At 42.4% G+C, this 22809-nt stretch overlaps 1 pseudogene; it reads right to left on the bottom strand.

Annotated features, from left to right (window-relative positions):
* Positions 1-15382: 15382 nt before the first annotated feature.
* On the bottom strand, positions 15383-16225 carry LOC129076797 (kinetochore-associated protein NSL1 homolog; annotated as a pseudogene).
* Positions 16226-22809: the final 6584 nt, after the last annotated feature.

The following is a 22809-nucleotide window of genomic DNA, read 5'->3' as shown; positions in this document are numbered from 1 at the left end:
GTCCAGGGCTTAGCTAGGCAGGTCTCTCATGGTTCCCAGTACCATCAGCTATGTTGCCACGATTTCCAGTTCTTACTCCAAAACCATGTGGCACCTTTTCATAACCCACTAGCAAGAGTCCTTTCTCCCCTTTTCTTCCTGCTGGTCTTCGCATTGTTCCCCAGAGTCTGTGCTCCTTTGTCTCTCCTGCAGGCCCTGTCTCTCCTCTCCCAGTCACATTCTGCGTGAAAAGTTTTTCAAACCTTCCTGGTTAGCCTTGTTGAGATGCAAAATAACTGCCTTGCATGTGAGGTCTGAAGCTACCCTGTTATTGACATGCAAAAAGCCTCTCCAAGGCCCACCTCCACTTCAGGTATGAAGCGGGCCTGTACTGACACACAAAGTAACTCTCAATGGCCCTGCTCAATGTCTCCCATCCCCCATGGCGGCCCGTCTTGGGGTGGGGAGAGAATATCTAATATTTTTCTTGGACACCCCAATTTCTAGACCCCATTACAAATACCCTTGGGGGGGGCCCTGGCTGTGCCCCGTTACAGTTAGAGTTTCAACATATGGACTTTAAGAGGAAACATTCAGTCCATAACACTATTCACTAGGGAACATTTTGTATTTCAGTGAAAACTGTCAATAGCACACCCTTCTGTAATCTGATTGTGATTCTTGGGAATTACTTTACATCTTTGTAAATGGTATATAACTGAATGCTATGGAAATCATTCTTATCTAATGACATGCAAATGAATTGTCCCAGGAGGACACACCCCTCTCCCTGTGAAAAACAAGTTTTGCCTCCATTTGCTTATTCATTTTGTTATCCCTGATCTATAAATGTGTCTGTTCTTTGGATTCCCCTTGGAGTGTGTTGTAACATCTCACCAGTTTCTTCATTCATGAGTTAAATAAAATCTTTAACACATATTTATTTGTCTCTAGAAAATTCTGTCAACATAAGAAACATCAAAACCTATAAGAATTTTTGAGGAGCTTATTTGAGCCAAACTGATGACAATTACCAGGAGGCAAAATCTCAACAGATTGAGAAAATGCTTCAGAAAATGGCAGTCTTGAACCTTATTTTATACATTACAATCAAAAGAGAAGGCATAAGGAGGGTCATATGAAATCCACTGGTGATAGATTAGGAAGGTGGGGGAAAGCAAAATTGGGGGGCGGAGGATGTGGGATTAGATAAAAAGTGAAATGTGCCCTGCCCAGTGTGGTTCAGTTGGTTAGAGCTTTGTCACGTTACCAAAAGTTGAGGGTTCAATACCTGGTCAGGGTACATACCTAGGTTGCAGGTTTGGTCCCCAGTCCAGGCATGTACGATCCTCGGTCCAGGGCTCAAAGGGAGGCAACTGGTAGATGTTTCTTTCTCTCCCTTCCCCACACTCTAAAAGCAATGAAAAAAATGTCCAGGGGAGAATACAGAAAAAAAGTAAAATGATAGACACATGCTTCCTTTACATTGGTGGGTACAGGGGAGTTAAAGTCAACAGTTAATAAAATAACAGTAATAATGAGGGGGTTTGTGGTTGTGCCAGAAGGATTCAGAAAAAGGGAAGTTACTTATGAAATGGGGTATTGAGCTAGAGGTCCCCCAAAATGGAAAAGTCCCCACTAACCTGGCTTAGGAGATAGGAAAGCTTACCACCCTCGGTGAGAAGTAGAAAACCCCAGGAGAGGCAGGAGGCTCCACAAGACATAGGGAGTTCAGAGTGAATATTTAAACTAAGCACAGCAGCCATTCACGCTCTTGGCCATGCAGGTTGAAAAGATGCAGAAGGACTTCCACATGGAGGTGCCACACAGTTCTGGACTAAGAGCTGGAGAACGCATCGACATGGCTCATGGTGCTGGGGATTGAGGGACCTGCCTAGCCAAGCACAGATTACTGGGAGAAGCCAGAAATGCTGAGCTGAGACTGGAGGAATGCTGAGCTGAGGACTTTGAGTTGTTGTTGTCGTTGTTGTTTTCCTGAAAGAAAGTACCTCTGACTGGCATATTCTGAAAACTGGCCTGATTTTACAAAAGGGAGGCAGGAGTGTGTGGGGGGGGGGGCTGGCTGGGGCATGGGGGAGGGGAGGTTGTATTTTAAGGGGATTGGGACTTAATGGCAGAATTTTGCCATTATTCTAAATCTGTATAACTGTTAAATAAACACTTTCTTTCCTTTTTGCCTAACTCTGGCATTGGAAGTTACATTTTCAGTGACGGACAAAAGAACCCCAAATTTGTTCCCGAACCGCATAGTCTGATATTCTGTTACAGTTCTTGGTGCCCAATGCATGGCTTTGATAATTGTCTGTGGCGGGCTGAACCCCTCAGGAGTGAGACAGCAAGACTCTGGAATTTCCCAATCTCCAAGAATTTCTCTGCTTCCTGAGGGCATCGGCCACCTAAACATGCCTGGAAGGTAAAAAGGAAATGGATCATGGATCTGGGAAGGGATTGGAGAAGTGAGATTGTTTGGTTGAAAATTTGTTTCTGAGCACTGTTTTGGAATAATGGAGTTGGAATTGAGGACAATAGTTTGGGGTATATGCAGCTTCCACATGGTCTGTATTTTCCTTGTGATGGCTTTTTGCATGTGCTACTGAAACAATAAGAGCAGTTAGGGAGTTTGGGCTGGACCCTAGGGAGAGCCTGCTGGGTAGAATTTTAGGGGATTGGAAGATTTACTGCTGTAATCCGATGTCTAAGAATCGTATGTCTAAAGAGACATTGGTTCATTACTGTAACACTGTTTGGCCTAAGTATGTTTTGAATGGTGAGGAAAGGTGGCCTGTGGATGGTTCCCTAAATTACTGCATCATTAAGCAATTGAAACAGCATTGCCAACAGTCAGAAAACTGGGAAGAACTCTGCCATCTTGATGCATTTATGTCATTGCATAATAGGATTTCACCAGGGACAGAGAACCACTTCATGGTAAAGAGAAGGGAAGTGGCCTCAAAATCTCTCTCTCATAGTAAGACACAGGAAGAAAAGGAAAATAAGGAGATAAGTCTCATTAATGCCCTGTACCCAGGGAACTCAGGGTTGGTAGCAGGAAGACCTCCGCTGTCACCAACCTCTCCACTATTACCCCTAAAGTAGGGTTCACAGAGGCAATGACTCCACCCCTGTATGGCAAGATATGGGTTTCCCCCTCAAAGACCCATCAGGGCACCCAGTTTGGCCAGGGAGCATCCCTATCTGGAACAAAAACATTTCCTTTGAGCCAATATCCTGTAGGTAGAGTAAATCAGGAAGGCCAGCCCACTGGCTGCTATTGGGCCCATACTCCATTTTCCACTTTAGACTTACTGAATTGGAAGAATCCCAACCCCTCCTATAGGAAGGATATGACAGATTTTGTCGCTTCCACTTTTGCCACTCATTATCCAAACTGGACAGATGTACAGGTTCTCCTAAATATTTTGCTAACTGCAGATGAGAGTCAGCTGGTGATGAGCAGGGTTAATGAAGAGGCTCAGCGTCTCCAAGAAGAGGATCCCCAGGAGACCTCTGACCCAGCTGGGGCAATTCCTTGGTCAGAGCCTAACTGGGACCCAAATGGCGGGGGCCTAGTCTCCTCGAAACATTACAGAAGGTGTATACTGGAAGGGCTTAGAAAGGAGGTACCCAAGCAGAAGAGCCTGCATTTGTTACAGACTCTCCAGCAAAGGTCAGATGAAGATACATCTGAATTTTTAAAGAGAATCTATCAAGCGTATAGGATGCACACTGATGTTGATCCACAGGCACCAGAGAATGTGTGGATGGTGAATATGACTTTCATTGGGCAGAGTGCTCCCAATATTAGAAGGAAACTCCAGTGTGTAGACACAGTATTGGGAATGAGTCCCTCTTGGCTGCTGGACATAGCATTTTAAGTTTACAATGCCCAGGAAACAGGGAAGGCAAAACAGGCCTCTGTGTTTTTAGAAGCAGGTGGGGGAGGCTAAAAGAAGAAGCAGAACCCTAAAGTAAAGAAGAGAGACTCATTAGGCACCCACCACCATGCCTGTTGCAAGAAGGAGGGCCACTGGAGGAATGAGTACCCAAATCGCAAAAGAGATAACAGAGATGAGAATCCTCGTGAACAATGCCAAAAAGGAGAAGGGAGGATGATGATGAATAAGGAGGCCCAGGGACTCTGTTGGACCTCTCCCAACCTGTTACTATTTCCCCACAGGAGCCCCAGGTACAGTTGACTGTGCAGAACAAGCCAATTGATTTCCTTGTAGATATTGGAGCTACATACTCAGTGTTGAATACAAAAGGAACCAAGAAAAGTTCAAATGAATTAACAGCTACTGAAGTGACTGGACAGTTACAAAAACAAACATTCCTGCAACCTCTGGAACACCAGTTTAGGGGGCAAAAGTTTATGCATAGTTTACCCTATATGCCAGATTATCCCACTCCATTGTTGGGCTGAGATTTACTTTGCAAACTGTATGCACAAATAACCTTTTCTCCTGAGAACGTTATATGTGGAAGACCTGCTGGAACATGCCCTCTGACTGAAGGCATTCCTGACCTGTCCAGAAGGTCCTGGAGGTGAACCCTTCCCTCCTGAGATCTGTGTACAGATCAATTGAACTGTTTGGGCTAATGAAGCTCCAGGTAAAGCAGTTAACGTGCAACCCATAAAGATAAATCTAAAAGAAGGGGCACAGGTTCCACAAAACAAGCAATATCCCCTCAAGAAGGAGGCTTTAGAGAGGATCCAGCCAGTGTAGGAAAAATTTTTAAAATTGGGATTAAGTTGGCCATGCCAGTCACTCTACAACACTCCCATTCTGCCAGCCAGATAGCTGCACTCTGATGAATATAGATTTGTACAGAATCTTAGGGCCATAAATGACATTGTTTAGGACATTCACCCTACAGTGTCTAATCCTTACACCCTGTTGACCATAGTGCCTGGGGATAGCAAATGGTTTTCAGTCCTAGACCTGAAGGATTCCTTTTTCTGCATCCCAATAGATGAACAGGCTCAGCAACTATTTGCCTTTGAGTGGCAGAACCCAGAAACTAAAGCCATGCTCCAATACTGCCGGACTGTGCTGCCACAAGAATTTAAGAACTCCCTGACTATGTTCAGGGAAGTGCTGGCAGAAGACTTAAGGGATGTTCAGTTGAAATCAGGAGTTTTTTTTACCATATGTAGATGACATATTAGTAGCTGGCAGCAACTATGAAGACTGTTTGCACAACACCATCACAGTCCTAAATCATTTAGCAAAAGGGGGATTTAAGGTGTCACCACATAAGGCCCAGATTTGCAAACAGGAATTGGTGTATCTGGGATTTCAACTGAAACAGGGTACCAGGAGCCTGATGGCAATCAGAAAGCAAGCAATTGCTACATTAAAAATCCCAGAAAACTGGGGGCAGCTTCGTGGGTTCCTAGAAATTACAGATTTTGTCGAATTTGGATTCCAAACTTTGGACTCAGAGTAAAGCCACTGTACAATTTCTTAAAAGGACTGGACTCTGAACCCTTTAAATGGACAGGGGATTGTCAAGGAGCATTCGATATTTTGAAGGAAAATCTGGTTTTGGCTTCTGCATTAGGACTGCTTGATTTGCCTTTCAAATTGTATGTTCATGAAAGGCAGGGGATTGGACTGGCGTTGCTAACCCAGACTCTGGGAAATATACCCCAACCCATATCCTATATCTCAAAGAAGTGGGGTCACACAACAAAGGGATGGCTACCATGTGTTCAGGCAGTAGCAGTTACCTGTGACATCTTACAGGAAGCTAGGAAGTTTGCCTTGGGACAGACCACTAAAGTATTGGTACCACACCTGGTCCTGACTCTATTGCAACAAAAAGGTATTGATTGACGTCAGGGTGCATGGGGAAATACCACACTATTCTGTCGGACTGTAGAGGGCTGCTTTGAGTGGTATCAGGGACCGTAGTCTGGCGCAAGCTGGAGCCTGGGAGAGGCCCCATAAGTCTTGTTGAGAACACCTGTAATGCGGCTGATAGGCAGGACCCGAAAATAACTCTGATGCTCCCGGGGGAAAGCAGGCCTAGAAGTAAATGACACTCCTTGGAGCAGGCTTTGTTTCTCCCTCAAGCTCTGGTAATCTTATACCAGATAACCAGCTCAAAGCTGGGAAGGAAATTTATAAAATTCCTGGACCCTGACCCAAATCCCATCTGGTGCCATAATGTTTACTCATCTCAGACCCAAACAATTCCATGTGTTCCTGCCATTGTCTTCTTTAAACATCACCTATTCTCTGTAAACTTAAGTCACTCATGTAATTGGATTACCTGTACATTCCTGCTACCTATCCCCCCAGCTTGTAACCCTCTCAATAAAAGCCATTGAGCATGAGGGCTCAGGGCATTCCCCACTAGAAGGAATCACCTTCCCCTTTCCTTGACAGGCAAACAGTGTCTGGAATGACTCTTCCTTCCTTCTGTGGCAAATCAGGGGACTTAGCGGGCCAAGTCCCCCATACTGGACAACCCAAATGTCACCTTGAAAACTACTACAACCCTGAACTTGGCAACCATACTCCCAGATAGGGAGGGGGACTCAGCCCTTCAGCATGAGTACTTGGAAATTGTTGACCAAGTTTATTCCAGCAGGCCAGATCTGCTGGACTAGCCGCTGGAAGCACCAGACTGGGAGCTACATACAGATGGGAGCAGCTCTATGGACAACAGCCAGCGATGAGCTGGGTATACGGTAGTCACCACAAACAAGGTAATGGAGAAGCCTAAGCCCTTACACCAGGAACCTCAGCACAAAAGGCTGAATTGATAACCCTCACAAAAGCCTTAATTCTGTCTCAAGGAAAGAAGGTTAACATATATACCGACTCCAAATATGCATTCATGGTAGTCCATGCCCATGGAGCAATATGGAGGGAGAGGGGACTCTGAACCTTGGGGGAAAGAGGATGTTAAACATGCAGAGGACATTTTACCATTTCTGAAAGCAGTGAATGCACCAGACCAGGTTGCTATAGCGCACTGCCCAGGACACCAGAGGGATGGTTCCCAAGCAAGTCAGGGAAACCAAAATGCTGATAAAGCAGCAAGACAGGCAGCCAGCAAGCTGCCACACCTAGTGGCTCTGGTTCCCCATCTGGACTTGTCAGATTTTAAACCTCATTACACAGAATGGGATGAGGAACAGGCCCATGAATGGGGACTCACTAACACTGATCCCAGTTCTATGTGGGAGGTCAATGCCCATGGTATGATTTTACTCCTGGAAGCTCTAGTGTATCCCATCCTCAAACACCTACATGAAGAGACCCACTATGGAAGGGATGCTTTAATGGACTTCATTAGACCACATTTAAAAGGCCCTTATTTGCAAAGGACTATACAGAGGATCAGCCAAGCCTGTTAAGTATGTGCCAAGAACAATCCTAAGAGAGAGCATGTCACCACAGAAAAGGGGGTATAAAACAAAGGGTTGTGTCCATTTAAGGACTGACAGGTACTTCACACAAATGCCTAAAACCGGGGGGATTTCAGATTTTTGTTGGTCTTTGTGGATACTTTTTCTGGATGGGTAGAAGTGTACCCCAGTAGAACTGAAAAGGCACCTGAGGTGGCAAAACTGTTACTTAGAGAAATAATTTCTAGGCTTGGATTTCCTCCTAGCATACAAAGTGACAATGGACCATCATTCACTTCAGAGATCTCCCAGAAGGTTGGACAGGCATTTACAAATATGATGGAAATTGCATGTATCTTGGAGACCTCAATCTACGGGGAAGACTGAAAAAATGAATTACATGATAAAGACGATCTTGGAAAAAATATGCCAGGAAACGTATTTAAAATGGGACTAAGCCCTCCTCATTGCTTTGCTCTGATTTAGGGTGGCACCCAGAAGTGGGCTTAAATTGAGCCCTTTTAAAATAGTTTATGGGAAACTCCGCCATATCTCTGATTTATGAGCACCCGCTCCTAGATTTGGAGCACGAGGCAAGGATTAAGCAATATGTACAACATTTAGGGCAAACACTAACCATTTTGCATAATTTTGCTTATTGCAGGTCTGTCTATACATCTGATGAGCCCTTGCACCGGTTTTCACCAGGGGACCGAGTCTTACTGAAGACCTGGAAAACTCAAGGCCCTGAACAGCAGCTGGCTGAACAATGGACTGGTCCCTATGATGTCCTGTTGACAACACATTCTTCCCTGAAGCTGATGGGAATCAAGCCCTGGATCCACCACACACGGGTAAAATGACCACAGCCTAAGGAGGACGCAGACCCTGCTGCGGTTGAGGCTGAAAGGGAAAGCTGGGCCTACACTCTGGAAGAAAATTCCTCTTCCAAAGAACTACAGCAAACCCCGACACAAGGTGACAATATTTCCATTACTTTATACATGTACTTGTAAAGCTAGGGACTTTTAGCTGCTAGATATTGAGTTTGAGTATAATCCTTCCCAGTGTGGAAACGAACAAGAATGGAAAAGTGAATTATGGTTAAATCTGAACAGGTAAAGATATATGAAAGTTGTGAAAATTTTCAACCTGGAGGAAAGGGAACCTCAACTAATTGTTTATTGTTGTCTGATTTTATGGGGATGTGTTCTGAATTTTACGTGTTTTGAGTATATCAGAAATCCTGTTTCTGCTCAGGAATCCTCTATCTCTGCTGTTTGACCAGTAAGACCTAGGAAAGTTCACCTGTAACAGGTTGGGGAGAATGCCTTTGCCACTTGGGACCCAGGAAGGGTCATTCAGGGCCAATGAGCATTCCAGCCTGAGGCAAAAGAGCATGTCCCTGCCAAGAAACCAGGCCTGAATGGTCATGTCCCTGCCAGGAAACCAGTGGACACACTGGTGCAAGAGAGTGCCTCTGTATATTGTTCTTTAGGAACTCTCTCTGTGTTTTCAATTTTGCTCTGTTTATGCTCTGAAAAGGAAATTGAGGTTTCCCAGAGAGAGTTGAAATTTCACACTATGTAAAAAGTGAACAGGGAAAGTATAAGAAATGGAAATGCAATTTTAGTGGATATCAGAAAGACAAGAATTTTCCTTCACACTTTGTATTTTTCTCCCTACCTGATCCCTCCAGAATTTGGTATTCTGAAGGAGTGAGTGATGATGTAAGGTTTCTTTGCATAAAATCAGTAAGACCATCATCAATGATTGTTTTGTTAACCAAGATTTTGACTGGATTGTCATGCCTGAAGGAGGCATGCCTGGGTTCTGGATGTCACCAGAAAGCCCTGAAGAAACTCATGAGAAAAAAACCTGGTCTCTTGGCGTGGTTCATAGCAATCTTTCCAGGGAAGGAGGAAGAAAGTTGCTTTCCTCAAAGATGGCTAAAAAGGAACTTAAGACGCAATGAAAGCCTCAAGGACGTGTAAGAAATAACTGGTACAGGCGAAACCAGATGGCAGGTGTATGGCTCAGCTTCTGGACCCTAAAGGGCAGGCTAAAGAGTCAGTCTAAAGGTTCCTTGTGTAAGTTCCAGCAAAGCAGACTTAGAATTCATATGTGATCAACTGCTGCTCTTATTGTGTTTATGCAAATGAACAGGAAAAATTAAAACTGGACTTAATATAATGCCTTTGAGGACAATGAGGGTGTTCTTAAGGAGAAAAATTGTGATTTAAGGAAAAGCACAATGCTCAGTGTTGGATATTAGATTAGTGCAGCTGTCTTCAAAGTTTTCACTTGAAAGTTGAAACTGGGTTCATAACATCATCAAAAATGCTCAATTTACAGGCTAGAAAAATTTGTCAAATTGCCACTGTTAAATGTTATGCCAGTAAAAGCCTTACATCTGGATGTCTTCCCATAGACAGTCTTGTGGACTCAAAGACTGGTTTGACAGTCTTTGTGGGTTGTTGTGTATTAGATTAACATGCGTATTGTTCTGTTTTCAAAGGGCATACGCCTATGATCTAATTACCTGATTGCAATATAGGCCTCACTTAAGAAGCCCAGCTGTATCACTGCCTCCTGAAACTCAACCGTTTGAGTGAACTGAATGGTTGGGTTAGTGAAGTATGGGGCAGTCTGTGGGTTTCACATTAAAACTGGTCCTTTTTCTGCCCTAATGGCTTGGGCAGAAAGGGCCCAGAAGTCTGAATGGGGAGAAATCCCAAAAATATTTCCTTCAGCCCAAGCTAAGCATAGTGAGCAAAAGGGCTTTGGACAGGTGTGACATGCCTTGCACATTTTCCTCCAGATAAACCACTGTTTTCCTAATGTGAGACATGGGAGAATCGGTCCCTGCCTTTGTCATTTAGTGGTTATGGTTTCAGTTGTACCTTCTAACCCTGTTGCCAAATCTGATGCCTCCAGAATACAACAAGGATCCCAACTGTCCAGCAGTGCCAGCCTTTGGACACTGAGCATGCTGCTCCCCAGGAACAACCAGCCAACCTGGGCTCTGCAAGGTCCTTCCCCATGTGGGAAAACCACCCTCTGCTCTGCACCCCTATACAGTTAGGGTTCCCTGGACCCAAGGGTAGGTAGGATGATGGTCACGTTCAGCAGGAAGCAGCAATAGAAGATAGTGAGACCTTTACCCATTGTCCTTTACAAGACTATAAAGCATCTAAATCTGAAAGGGAGGAAATTAAATGGGGTGTGGACCTAGAGGTCACCCCAAACAGAAAAGTCCCCCAGTAACCTGGCTTGGGGGATAGGAAAGCTTACCATGCCTATGCGAGAAGCAGAAAGCCTGACAAGAGGCAGGAGGCTCCACAAGACATAGGGAGTTTGGAGTGAATATTTAAACTAAGCAGAGCAGCCATTCATGCTCTTGGCCATGTAGGTTGAAAAGATGCAGAAGGACCCCCACTGGCCTGCCATGAGGAGGTGCCATGCAGTTTTGGACTAAGAGCTGGAGAATATGGTGACATGGCTGATGGTGCTGGGGATTGAGGGACCTGCCTAGCCAAGCACGGATTACTGGGAGATACCAGAAATGCTGAACTGAGACTGGAGGAATGCTGAGCTGAGGACTTCTGTTTTTTTATTGTTTCTTTTTTTTTTTCTTTCCTGAAAGACAGTACCTCTGACTGGCATATTCTGAAAACTGGCCTGATTTTATAAAAGAGAGGCAGGAGAGAAAGAGAGAGAGAGAGAGAGAGAGAATTTTAAAGGAGTTGGGACTTAATGTCAGAATTCTGCCATTATTCTAAATCTGTATAACTTTTAAATAAACAATTCCTTTCCTTTTCACCTAACTCTGGCATTGGGAGTTATGTTTTCGGCGATGGGCAAGAGAACCCCAAATTTGTTCCAGAACTGCATAGCCTGATGTTCTGTTATACTTTGGCATTCCAGAAGATACGTTATCACGGATGCAAAGAGACAATAGACAGACTCAAAATTAAGGTAAAGATTGACTTTTGTCAGGGAAGATTCTAGCCTAGGACATGATTACCCACCATGAACTGTTTTTAGTTAAAAAGTTTTCATTTCAGATCATCCTATGTGGTTATTTTGGTCTCTGAGTTTGTAAGGTGGCCAAGCAGGCCTTCCCTGAGCTTGGCAGGTTTAGTATGTGATCCCTTTTTGTTCAAATTCTGAACCTGGCAACACTGGAACTAGGTTTCTTCAGTGCCTCCATGCCTGGAGGTGACTGTGGGAGGTGACTATGGAGATTGCTCTCCATTTTGCCAGGGACCACCCATCACACCCTAAATACTTTTTATACCTGCCTTAGGGTACTTATTTTAAGCATCTCCACTCATTTAGTATTTTGACATGTGGATCAGTGGTTTTCATGGAGGAGAGGGAGAGAAGCATCCATGTGTAGGAGAAACATTGATCAGTTGCATGCCCCCAACTGGGGACCTGGCCTACAACCCAGTCATGTGCCCTGACTGGGAATGGAACTGATGGGGGAGTCAAAAGTGGAAAAACTTTAGTTTTAGGTAATAGTCAATAAACTTAGTAATTAATATATATAAAAAACTATTGTTTCAGGAATTGAAGGAATGACCCACTATGACTCCAGGAGACCACAAGCAGTTCCACCTTGTGTCCCCGGAGGTCTGCAAGCTGTCAAGATGGTATCTGAGCCATTATACTCTGGGGTGAGGCATTCGCCACCCAGGATACATATAAGACTACCTCCCAGGACACAGAAATACCACAGCCCAGGACACAGATAAAGAATTACTGGTCAACAGATGAAAGAATGCTGCAGCTTTTTATCTGATTAAACTTCTCCCTGAATTCCTAACTCCTTACCTATACTTTTCTTCTCCTTATAAAAAAGGTTGGTTTGAAATGAAATGTAAGACAGTCTGTTAGGGAATATAACCTGCCGTCTTCTCAGATTGCCAGCCATCTGAATAAAGTGCCCATAAAGATTCAACCCCTGCTTATTGGCTCTGGTAGTTACAGGCAGCACAAACACCAGCTTTTCTGTTTTCAGAACTGGCCACCTTTCAATTCACAGGCTGGTACTCTATCCACTGAACCACACCAACCTGGGCAGATCAGGGGTTTCCAGACTAACATTTGTCAGAATCACCTGAAGGGCTTGTTAAAACTCAGAACGCAGGCCCTGACTCAAAAACTTTCTGATTGGGCAGATCTGTCTGGGGTGAGGCCAGGAAGCCAATCTTTCTAATTAGTCCCCAGGCAATGCTGATGTGGCTGGTCTGGGGACCACAGCTGAAAGGGTAAAGGGTAAGTGGGTATTGATGAAGTGGTTTGGGGGTTCAGGGTAGTGGGTGAGTGCATCTGCTTTGTCTTCAGACAGAACTATGTTGTCACCTCAATGAGGTTTTCTAAGTCCCCTCTTGTGTGCTTGCACTGATCTTCTTGCCAAAGTTTTCCTCTTCTATTTACATTGGGTGTATGGGCCTTTATCTGTCTCCAGGAAGGTCCTGGATGGTGAGCTTTCATAGTGTGGAGTAGGCAGTTAGGCAGAAATGAGCAGAATAGGAATGACAGGCTGGGTATAGGTCACCAAGGTTGAAAGCCCCAGGTGCTTAGCAACAGGCAAAACTGGGAAAACAAGTATCATAGTGTGGGACCTTGCTCCTAGTGTAAACTTTGCCCCCCTAGCATATCACTAGTCATGCATTTTAGGCCCCCTGACCTTTCATATAGAGACAGGCGAGTAAGCCAGAAAAAGCAGAATAGGGATACTGGGGCAAATAGATAAACAAGCAGGGATTCTGGGCTATAATTTTTTTTCTTTACAGTGTTGTTATCTGGTTTTGGAATTAGAATAATGTTGGCCTCGTAAAAAAAAAAAAAAAAAAGCAGCTTGGAAGTTTTCCTTCCTCCTCAATTTATTGGAATAGTTTGAGAAGAAGAGGTGTTCTTTATTAAGTGTTTGACAGAATTCACCAGTGAAGCCATCTGGTCCAGGACTTTGTTTTCTGGGAGAGTTTTTAAAAATTATTATTACTGCTTTGATTTCTTTAGTTATAATTGGTTTTCTGATTCTTCCTGATTCAGTTTTGGCAGTGTATATGTTTCTAGGAATTTATTTCCCAGATTGTGAACCCAGATTGTCCAATTTATTGGCATAGTCGTTCACAGTATTTTCTTATAATTCTCTGTATTTCTGTGGTGTCAGTTGTTCTCCTTCATTTCTGATTTTATTTGGGTCCTCTCTCTCCCTCTCTCTCTCTTTTTTTGATGAGTCTGGTTAAATGTTTGTCAATCTTGTTTATCTTTTCAAAGAGCCAGCTCTTGGTTTCATTGATCTTTTGTAATTTTTTTTTTAGTCTCTGTGTCACTTATTTCCAGTCTAATCTTTATTATTTCCCTCCTGCTATTTACCCTGGGCTTTGTTTGTTGTTATTTTTCTTGTTCTTTTAGGTATAGGTTTAGATTGTTTATTTGAGATTTGCCTTGCTTCTTGAAGGAGGCTTGTAATGCTATGAACTTACTTCCCAGGATTAGTTTCACTGTGTTCTAGATTTTGGGTTGTTGTGTATTCATTTTCATTTATTTCCAGGTAACTTTTGATTTCTTCCTTGATCTCATTGTTAACCCATTCATTGTTTAATAACATGTTATTTAGCCTCCATGTGTTTGAACACTTTTCAGGGTTTTTTTTTAATTGTAATTGATTTCTAGTTTTATAGCTTTGTGGTCAGAGAAGATGCTTCATATGATTTCAAACTTCTTACTTTATTTTATTTTTTCAGTCACTGCACATTATTTTAATAAAAAACAAACTGCTTTACACAAATATACAGATCTCAAATTGTAACATCAAAATACAGAATGCAATAAAGAGGCTATGTAAGTTTTCCTGAGACAGACTTTCTGTCACATTTTGACATTTACAATTTTAAGAGATAGTGAACACAAGAAGTACAGATTTCCAACCTCATGATTAGTAAATTCCTTTACAAATGAATGAAGGTATAGTCATGAAAAAGGGAAGGTGGTAAGTTAGATGGCCCTGGATACATTACATTAATGTGAGTAAGAGACACAATAAGAGCTTTAATAAACTGTAGTCGAATGTTAGAAATATGGGCACTATAGCTTTCACAGACTTCTACCAATGATTATATCCTTGATATATAAACATCCTTAAATATAAAATAGTTCAGTATGGTTGCATCTATATTTGTTCCACATGACAATTAATGCATTATTGTGAGATATTTTTCAACTGGAATCATGTACAAAGAAATAATGAGAAATCCATTTTAAAAAAAAGAAAAACGAAAACTATTTTCCCAAGTCAAATTATGTTTAAAAGTTAAAAAGTGTATGGAAAACCAAAGTGCAGGCAAAAAATATTGGCTACATGCCAATTTTTATTTGAGAGAAAGTCTTGCACAAATAATAGTTGTTTTGTCTTGTAACAAAACAAAAACAAAACCCTAAAATTAATCCCACAGATCTGAATAAGCTGAACTGGAGTGACAAAGTGAAAGCCAGCCTTATCATTTATACATTAATCTGATAAAACAAATCGCATTGAAAACAAACACACACAAAAAAAACAAAAATCCTGCACGTGTTCCTGTGTAGAATTGGTGATTCCTTTCAGTGCTTAAATAAAGACAACTGTTACACAGCTCTTTTTTTAAGCATGCAGTATGCCCAGAAAACCCAACAGACTATGTTACTCATGAAATTCCATAAAAGCTGTAAGGCAGCCAAGAGTTGATGGCATTTAAGGACAGTAAAAGATTACACCATTAATACTCATTGATAGACTTTGTGCCAGTATTTTAAAACTATGCTTTTCATTAACTATAGATAAAATATTGAGGAAAGAAATACAATATTAAATCATATCCCAGAACAGAGCAACTACATTTGTATAACGAAATCACTAGTTAAAGAGTTACTTTGTTGTTTTAAATGAAGTCCTGTCTAGGCATCAGACTTTAATCTAAATGTTGATAGTGCCTAATTTCAACTCCTAAGGTAAACAAAAACAGCTTATGTATCAAGATTAATTTTCTTTGGCTGCAATGGATACCATTTCTCTGAGGGCAGTCTTTAGTTTGCTTTCTTCTCAGTACCATGATAGTTATTTTCCTGGTAGAAGTCTCTGTCAGTATGGTTTCTATTTGTGTTATAAAGCTTTCAGATTTTATGTCTGGCTTCCTGTAACTACTGGAAAAGTCTTCTTGGTGGATTCTCTGGAGCTGGATAATCGGCTGCATCTTTAACACTTGGGAATATCCACCTCCTTGTTCAATTAGTGCAGGTAAGGACTTTGTGGCTTGACTGATTTTCTTAGCTATTGTTTCTCCTCTGCATTTCAAATTTTCCACATGAGAGGCTGGATCAGGGTCATATTTTAAGTCCAATGAGTGTACAACAGGGTGGAACTGCTCCAGAATTTCTTTTTTTGCTTTTATAATTTTTGACACATTCAAGGATCTTTCTGGGATACTGCTTATGTTTTGTGGCTAAATGTATTATGATTTCATCAAACTAATCTTCAAGTTCTTTGATATCAGAATCCCTAAAATAATCATCTGAAACTTCCTGCCATGCTTGCCCATTAATGCTGACATTCTCTTGCACAGCTGACTCAAAAGTCCACTGCGAGTCTTGCAGCACAAGCTCCCGGATCTTATCTGGCAGGGAGTCCCCGAGCTGTTGCACAAAGTGGTCGCACAGTTCCACCAGTTCCATCACAGCCCGTTTTGAGGTGCAGCGCACATGGAAGACCTCATGGGCAGAGGCAGGAACCGAGGTCTTGTCTTCCGTCCCGGCTACTCTCTCCACATCCTGCAGAGGCGAAAGGACCTCCAACTCAGGAGCCCCCATCATTTTCCAGTTTGAACTGTGAGTGGGAACTCCCAACCTTCTTAATTTTATTAAGACTTATTTTGTGTCCTAACATGTGGTCTATTTTTGAAAATGTTCTGTGTATACCTGAGAAAAATATATATTGTGTTGCTTTGGGATGAAATGTTCTGTAAATAGTAATTAAGTCCATCTGATCCAGTGTGTTGTTTAAGGTCACTGTTGCCACATCCATTTTTTTTTGTCTGGATGATCTATCCATTGATGTCAATAGGGTGTTAAGATCCCCAACTATAACTGTTTTGCTGTTGATGTCTCCCTTAATGTTCACAAAGATTTTCTTTACATATTTAGGTGCTCCTATATTGAGTGCATGTATGTTTACAAGGGTTATATCCTCTTTTTGGATCAATCTCTTTAGTATTAGTATTTAGTTTTATGCATAAAAAGAAACAAATTTAGTATTTGTTTCCTGATATGGCCTTTGTTTTGAAGTCTTTTTTGTCTGATATCAGTATTGCTACCCCAACTTTTTATTGTTTCCATTTGCATGGCATATATTTTTTCATCCCTTTACTTTCAGTTTGTATCTTTTGTTCTGAGGTGGGTCTCTTGTAGATAGCATATATACATGTCATGTTTTCTTTCATTATTGATTTTGAGAGAGAAAAACATACATTTGTTCCACTTATTTATGCATTCACTTATCGTTTCTTGTATGTGCCCTGGCTGGGAATTGAACCCACAACCCTGGCATATTGGGATGATGCTCTAACCAACTGAGCTACTGGGCCAGGGCAGGGCCATGTTTTCTTATCCATTCAGCTACCCTATGTGTTTTGATTAGAACATTTAATCCATTTACATTTAAGGTTACTATTAACAGGTACTCATATATTGCCATTTTATATAAACATATTTATTTGATTTTATTTAATTTTTAAATCATGTTTATTCTAGTACAGTTGTCTCAGTTTTTCCCCCTTTGCCTTCCTCCATCCATCCCACCCCACCCCCGTCTCCCACAATCAATTCCCACTCTGTTGTCCATGTCCATGGTCATTCATACATGCTCTTGTTTAGTCCTTTCTCCTTCTTTCCACCATTGTCCTCCTTCTCCATCCCCCAGTCACTTTCAGTCTGCTCCATGTTTCCATGCCTGTGGTTTATTTTGTTCTTTAGTTTATTTTGTTGAATGGATTCCACTTAATGGGTGAGATCATATGGTATTAATTTTTTACTGACTGGCTTATTTCACTTAGCATGATATTCTCCAGTTCCATCCATTTTGTCGCAAAAGGGAGGAGTTCCTTCTTTCTTTTTTAAATGCAGATTAATTTTATTTATTTTTTAAATGTCCAGATCCATTATAAAATATTAAAAAATTTAAATCCATTATAAAGCCTCAGCAATTAAAACAACAAGACACCAACACAGAAATAATCAAGAAGATCAATGAAATAAAATGAGCATTGTAGAAACAAATGTATATATCTAATAATGTAATATATATTAAATTGATATTTCAAATAAATGCAGAAAATAAGGCTTATTCAACAAATAAGGTGCATGGACCACTTTATTTGAAATAAATATAAAGCCCTATTTCACACATTATATAAGAAATGTTCAGGTGAGTTAAAAATCAATATGTAAAATCTAAGGAGTTTTAGGAGAAAATACAAAATAATATTTTTCTTACCCTGAAGTAACATATTCAAATCCAGAAGCTATAAAGTAAGATATTGACAATATGACCATATTAAACATTTAAGACTACATAGTAATATACATATAAAAAAGTTAAAGGACAAGTAATAGAATAGGAAAGTATTGGCAACACATTAAAAAAAGTTAATAGTTTTGTTTTCTTTTAGGAAAAAAATTCTACAAACATTTAGTCAAAAAATGGATAAAAAATACCAAAAAGTCATTTAAAGCTTTTTAAAAAATAATAGAAATAGGCAAGAAATATACAAAAACAGGTTTAGTTTCAACAAATAATAAAGGAACAATTAAAATAATACATCATTGTCTCATGAGATTAAGTATTAAAAATATTGGTAATACCAAGTATTGGTGACTGTGAAAGGAACTGGGTATTCACAGACTCTTTCTTCATCCTCTTAAAGCAGTCCCTTTAGCATATTTTGCAATGCTGGTTTGGTGGAGGTGTATTCTTTTAGCCTTCTTTTTGTCCAGGGAACTCCTTATTTCACCTTCCATTTTAATTGAGAGCCTTGCTGGGTAGAGCAGTCTTGGTTGCAGACCTTTGCTTTTCATGACTTGGGATATTTCTTGCCACTCCCTTCTGGCTTGCAGTGTTTCTGTTGAGAAGTGAGCTGCTAGTCATCTCAGGGCCCCCTTGTATGTACTGCCTGTTTCTTCCTTGCTGCCTTTGGGATTCTCTCTTTGTCTTTGATGTTTCCATTTTAATTATGTGGTGTCTTGGAGTGGGCCTCACTGGGTTCCTCTTGCATGGGACCCTCTGTGCTTCCCGGACTGTGTGTCTTTTTCTCTCCTCCAATTAGGGAAGTTTTCCATCATTACTTTTTCAAACAGGTTCTCTATCCCTTGCTCCTCTTCTCCTTCTGTTATCCCCATTATATGGATATTATTACGTTTCAGGTTGTCCTGCATTTCCCTAAATGCCTCTTTGTTCTTTTTGATTCCTTTTTCATTTTCTTGCTCTTCCTGGGAGCTTTTTTCTACCTTATCCTCCAGCTCACTGATTTGATCCTCTGCTTCATCTAGCTTACTTTTGATTCCTTCTACTGTGTTCTTCAATTCAGAAATCATGCACTTCATTTCCTCTTGCCTCCAGTTGATAGTTTCTATGTCCTTTTTCATGCTGATATAGTTCGCAGTAAGTTCCTTGCAGTTTCCCTGTAGTTTTTTGTAGTTCTCTCTGAGCTCCCTGAGCTCACTGAACTTCCTTAGAGCCATTGTTTGTACTCCGTATCTGATAGTTCACTTGTCTCTATTTCATTTAGTTCTCTTTCGGGGGGGGTTCCTCCTTTCCTTTCGACTGGGGGGTGTTTCCTTGTCTTCCCATTATTTGTGAGACTCTTCTCTTTTGTTTCTGCTTCTTAAATTGATCTGTCTTGATTTCCTGACTTTGTGGTGTGAACTTCTATAGTAGGAGACCACTGTTTTTTCCTTTCTGGACCTGCCTCTCATGATGTCAGATGTTGACCCTATCTGTTATTAGGCAGTCTGTTCAAGACTTCCAGGAATCTACTGTCTGTGACTGTCTCCTTCAGCTGTTAATGTAGTCAATCTGCACTCAGCAGACCAGCTTAGAGACATCACAGGGTGGGGCAGAATCCCACCTGGGGGTGGGGTTGTCATGTCCTCTCACGCTGCTGCTGCGCAGGGCCATGGTCTGCCTGAGCCAGACGGTTGCTGCCATATGGGGGAGGGGTCAGCACTGGGATCTGCCAGCGACTCTCTCTGTTTTCCCCCCAAAGCCTCTGTCTCCAGTATCTCCTCAAGAATCTCTAGACCACTCTGTGCCCCCTTTAGCCAGGGATCTACTATCTGTGGCTGCCATGCTTTACTAAACAGGGCCAAGTCCTTCCTGGGGGTAGGGCTATTGTGTCCTCTCAATCTGTTACCACTCAAAGGAGCGGTCTGCCTGAACAAGATGGCTGCTGCCACATGGGGAATGAGTCAGCACTGGGATCCCGCCAGCTACTCTCTCAGTTCTCTCCCCAAAGCTTCCTTCCCCAGTTTCTCCTCAGGCATCTCACCCCATTCTGTGCCTGCCTTTGCCAAAGCACAGGGTAAGTGGCTGCAAATAAATATTTATGCATTTTGGCCCTTTAAATAGCTCTTTGCATCTCCAGCCACCTGTCGCTGGCAGAGAGCAACCCTGCCGCTTTTCGCAGCTGGCTGTTATCTGTGTACTTTTTGGGCTCTGCTGCTGTAGTCTGGAGATCCCCGCTTATGGTTTAGATCTCACTCATCTCAGGGGGATTCAACTGGTCATTTCAATATCCTTCTGGTGCTGCCTCCCATGGGCGCCCCACCCACCTCCTTGAGTCTGTATGGCACTCCTTACCAGTTAGATTGCTCTAAAGCTGATTCCTCTGTCTCTGAGGTTACAAGGCTCCTCTCTCTTTATTGTTCAGTTGCTTGTTCCAAGTGATTTCTCCACAATTTAGTTGTAATTCCAGGTTGGTCCTGGGTGGAGGTAAGTGTGACTTCCACTCATTCCTCTGCCATTTCGATTCCCCCTATTGCCATTTTATATTATGTCTATGTTCCTCTATATGTTTTTTTCTTCTTCTTAAAGTAGGCCCTTTAACATTTCTTGCAATACTGGTTTGGTGGTAATAAACTCCTTTAGCTTTTTTGGTTTTGGAAGCTCTTTATTTTGCCTTCAATTTTGCTGCATAGAGTAGCCTTGGTTTTAGGCCCTTGCTTTTCATCACTCTGGATATCTCATGGTACTCCCTTTGGCCTGAAATTTTGTCAAGAAATCAGCTAACCCTTATGGGAACTCCTTGTAAGTAACTGTCTTTCTCTTGTTCCTTTTAGATTCTGTCTTTAACCTTTGTCATTTTAATTATGACGTGTCTTGCCTTGGGTCTTTTTGTGTTCATCTTGATTGGGACTTCTGTGCTGCCTGAACCTGTGTGACTTTTATTTCACCAGGTTAGGGAGTTTTCTGCCATTATTTCTTCCAAGTTTCTCTACCCCTTAGTCTCTTCTCCTTCTGATACCACTATAATGCAGATGTTATGCTTGATGTTCTCTTAGAGGTCCCTTAGACTTTGCTCATTTAAAAAAAAATTCCTTTTTGATGCTCTACTTGGGTAACGTTATCTTGTCCCCTAAGTTGCTGATTTGAACCTCTGCTTCATTTAACCTGCTTTGATTCTTTCTAGTACATTCTTTTTATCAGACATTGTATTCTGCTTTTGTTTTTTTTTAAATAGTTTTAGTATCCTTTTAAATGCTTGTTATCTTTTTGTTTAGCTTCTCACTGAGATCATCCATTCTTCCCCTAAGGCCCTTGAGAATCTTTATAACCATTGATTTAAACTCTGCATCTAGTATCTTGGTGGCTTCCATTTCATTTCTTTTCCTGGGGCTTTCTCTTGGTCTTTTATTTGGTGCATATTTATTTCTCTTTCCACTTTGTCTCTGTGTATTAGGTAGATCTGCTATGACTCCAAAACTTGTTATGATGGCTTTATGATGTGTGTGTGCCTTGTTGAATAATCTTCCAGAACACCTGAGCTTAGTGCTCCAGGAACGTTTATCCCTCCTGTTGTAGTTGTGTCTTGAATGCTGTTGGCCCTTTCATGGGTGGAGTTAAACCTTCATGCTGGCTGGCTTTAAAGCTAAATCTTGATCACTGTGTATAAATCGCTGTGCAGGGACTGCCCCCCAAGGTGGAATCGTTTCCAGCAGAGTCTGGTGGCTGCCTGATTCCTCTTTGGGTGTGCCACTTATGCAGCTAGTTGGATTGAGCTCTGGTGTGGCCTGAAGCCCACCACTGGTTGTGTTGGTTTTGGGTACACTTTTGCAGGGTTCAGGTACTGGTTGATGTTAGATGTTGTGTGTAACTGGCTTTGGGCTACTTATCTGAACTACCACACTATTCACTGTGGTTGTGTCTACTGGGCCTGGGTGTGCATGGTGGGGGCCAATCTTTGTACAATGGGTCACCTTCCTCCAGCTTAGATCTGGAGGCAGATCTATAAAAGGTCCAAGGATCCCTGGAGTCTGCCTCCCTGTCAGCTACTGCACCTCCCCCAGAGGTTGCCTGATCTTTCTCCAGAGACTTCCAAAAAAAGACTGCAGAGTGGGCCCAGGCTGGCCGCAACACACAGACCCTTCCCCATCATGAGCTCAGTAGGGCTGGGTGACTGGGGTTGGGAGGATGGGGCTAGTAGGTCAGGGCTACATGACCAGGCATTCAATGAGGGGAAAGTGGCCCCTAATCCACAGCCAAACTAGAGTTTCTGTCCAGAATCTCCAACTTTATCTCCCCCAGGCTGAGTGTGCTGCAGTTTCAGGTTGGGTGCAGCCAGCTGTCCCCTCTGCAGGAGTAAGCTCAATAGGGTGGAGCCACCAGGGCTCAGGAGGCCAGACCAGAAGTCTCCTTTTGAAGGTGGTTCTGGCCAAGCCAGCAGGAGGGAACCATGCATGTCATCCTGGTCCCAGACAATAGCCTCTGAAGGAGACACACTCCAAATGCCCCAGCTCCGAACAGCACACCCTTCCACCACCATGGAACTGAGCTCAGTTGAGCAGGACCACAGGGACTTGGAAGGGCAGATCCAAAGTCTCCTGTTGGGGGTGTTGCTGGCAATCATGTAGAATGGGAGAGGGCACTTCTTCCCCCTTGCGGGATCCATGGGTTGAGCTCACAGTGTCTCCTCTGCACTGTAGCCACATAGGCTAGCACCTACCTGCCTGATTCCCAGACAAAAGCCTCCCCAGGAGACACTCCGAAAGTCCCACTCTGCATGGCACTCTGATCACCCCACAAGAATGAACTCAGCAGGGCAGGGATACAGAGTGGCAAGGTAGGCCAAATGATTCCACAAATAGGGGCAGGAGGCACAACAGCTGTGTGTTCGACATAGGGAAGA

Source organism: Pteronotus mesoamericanus, unplaced genomic scaffold (assembly GCF_021234165.1).
Source record: "Pteronotus mesoamericanus isolate MK-2021 breed Mesoamerican mustached bat unplaced genomic scaffold, CSHL_Meso_final contig_64, whole genome shotgun sequence".
Classification (NCBI taxonomy): domain Eukaryota; kingdom Metazoa; phylum Chordata; class Mammalia; order Chiroptera; family Mormoopidae; genus Pteronotus; species Pteronotus mesoamericanus.
This window is presented reverse-complemented; position numbering and strand designations above follow the sequence as displayed.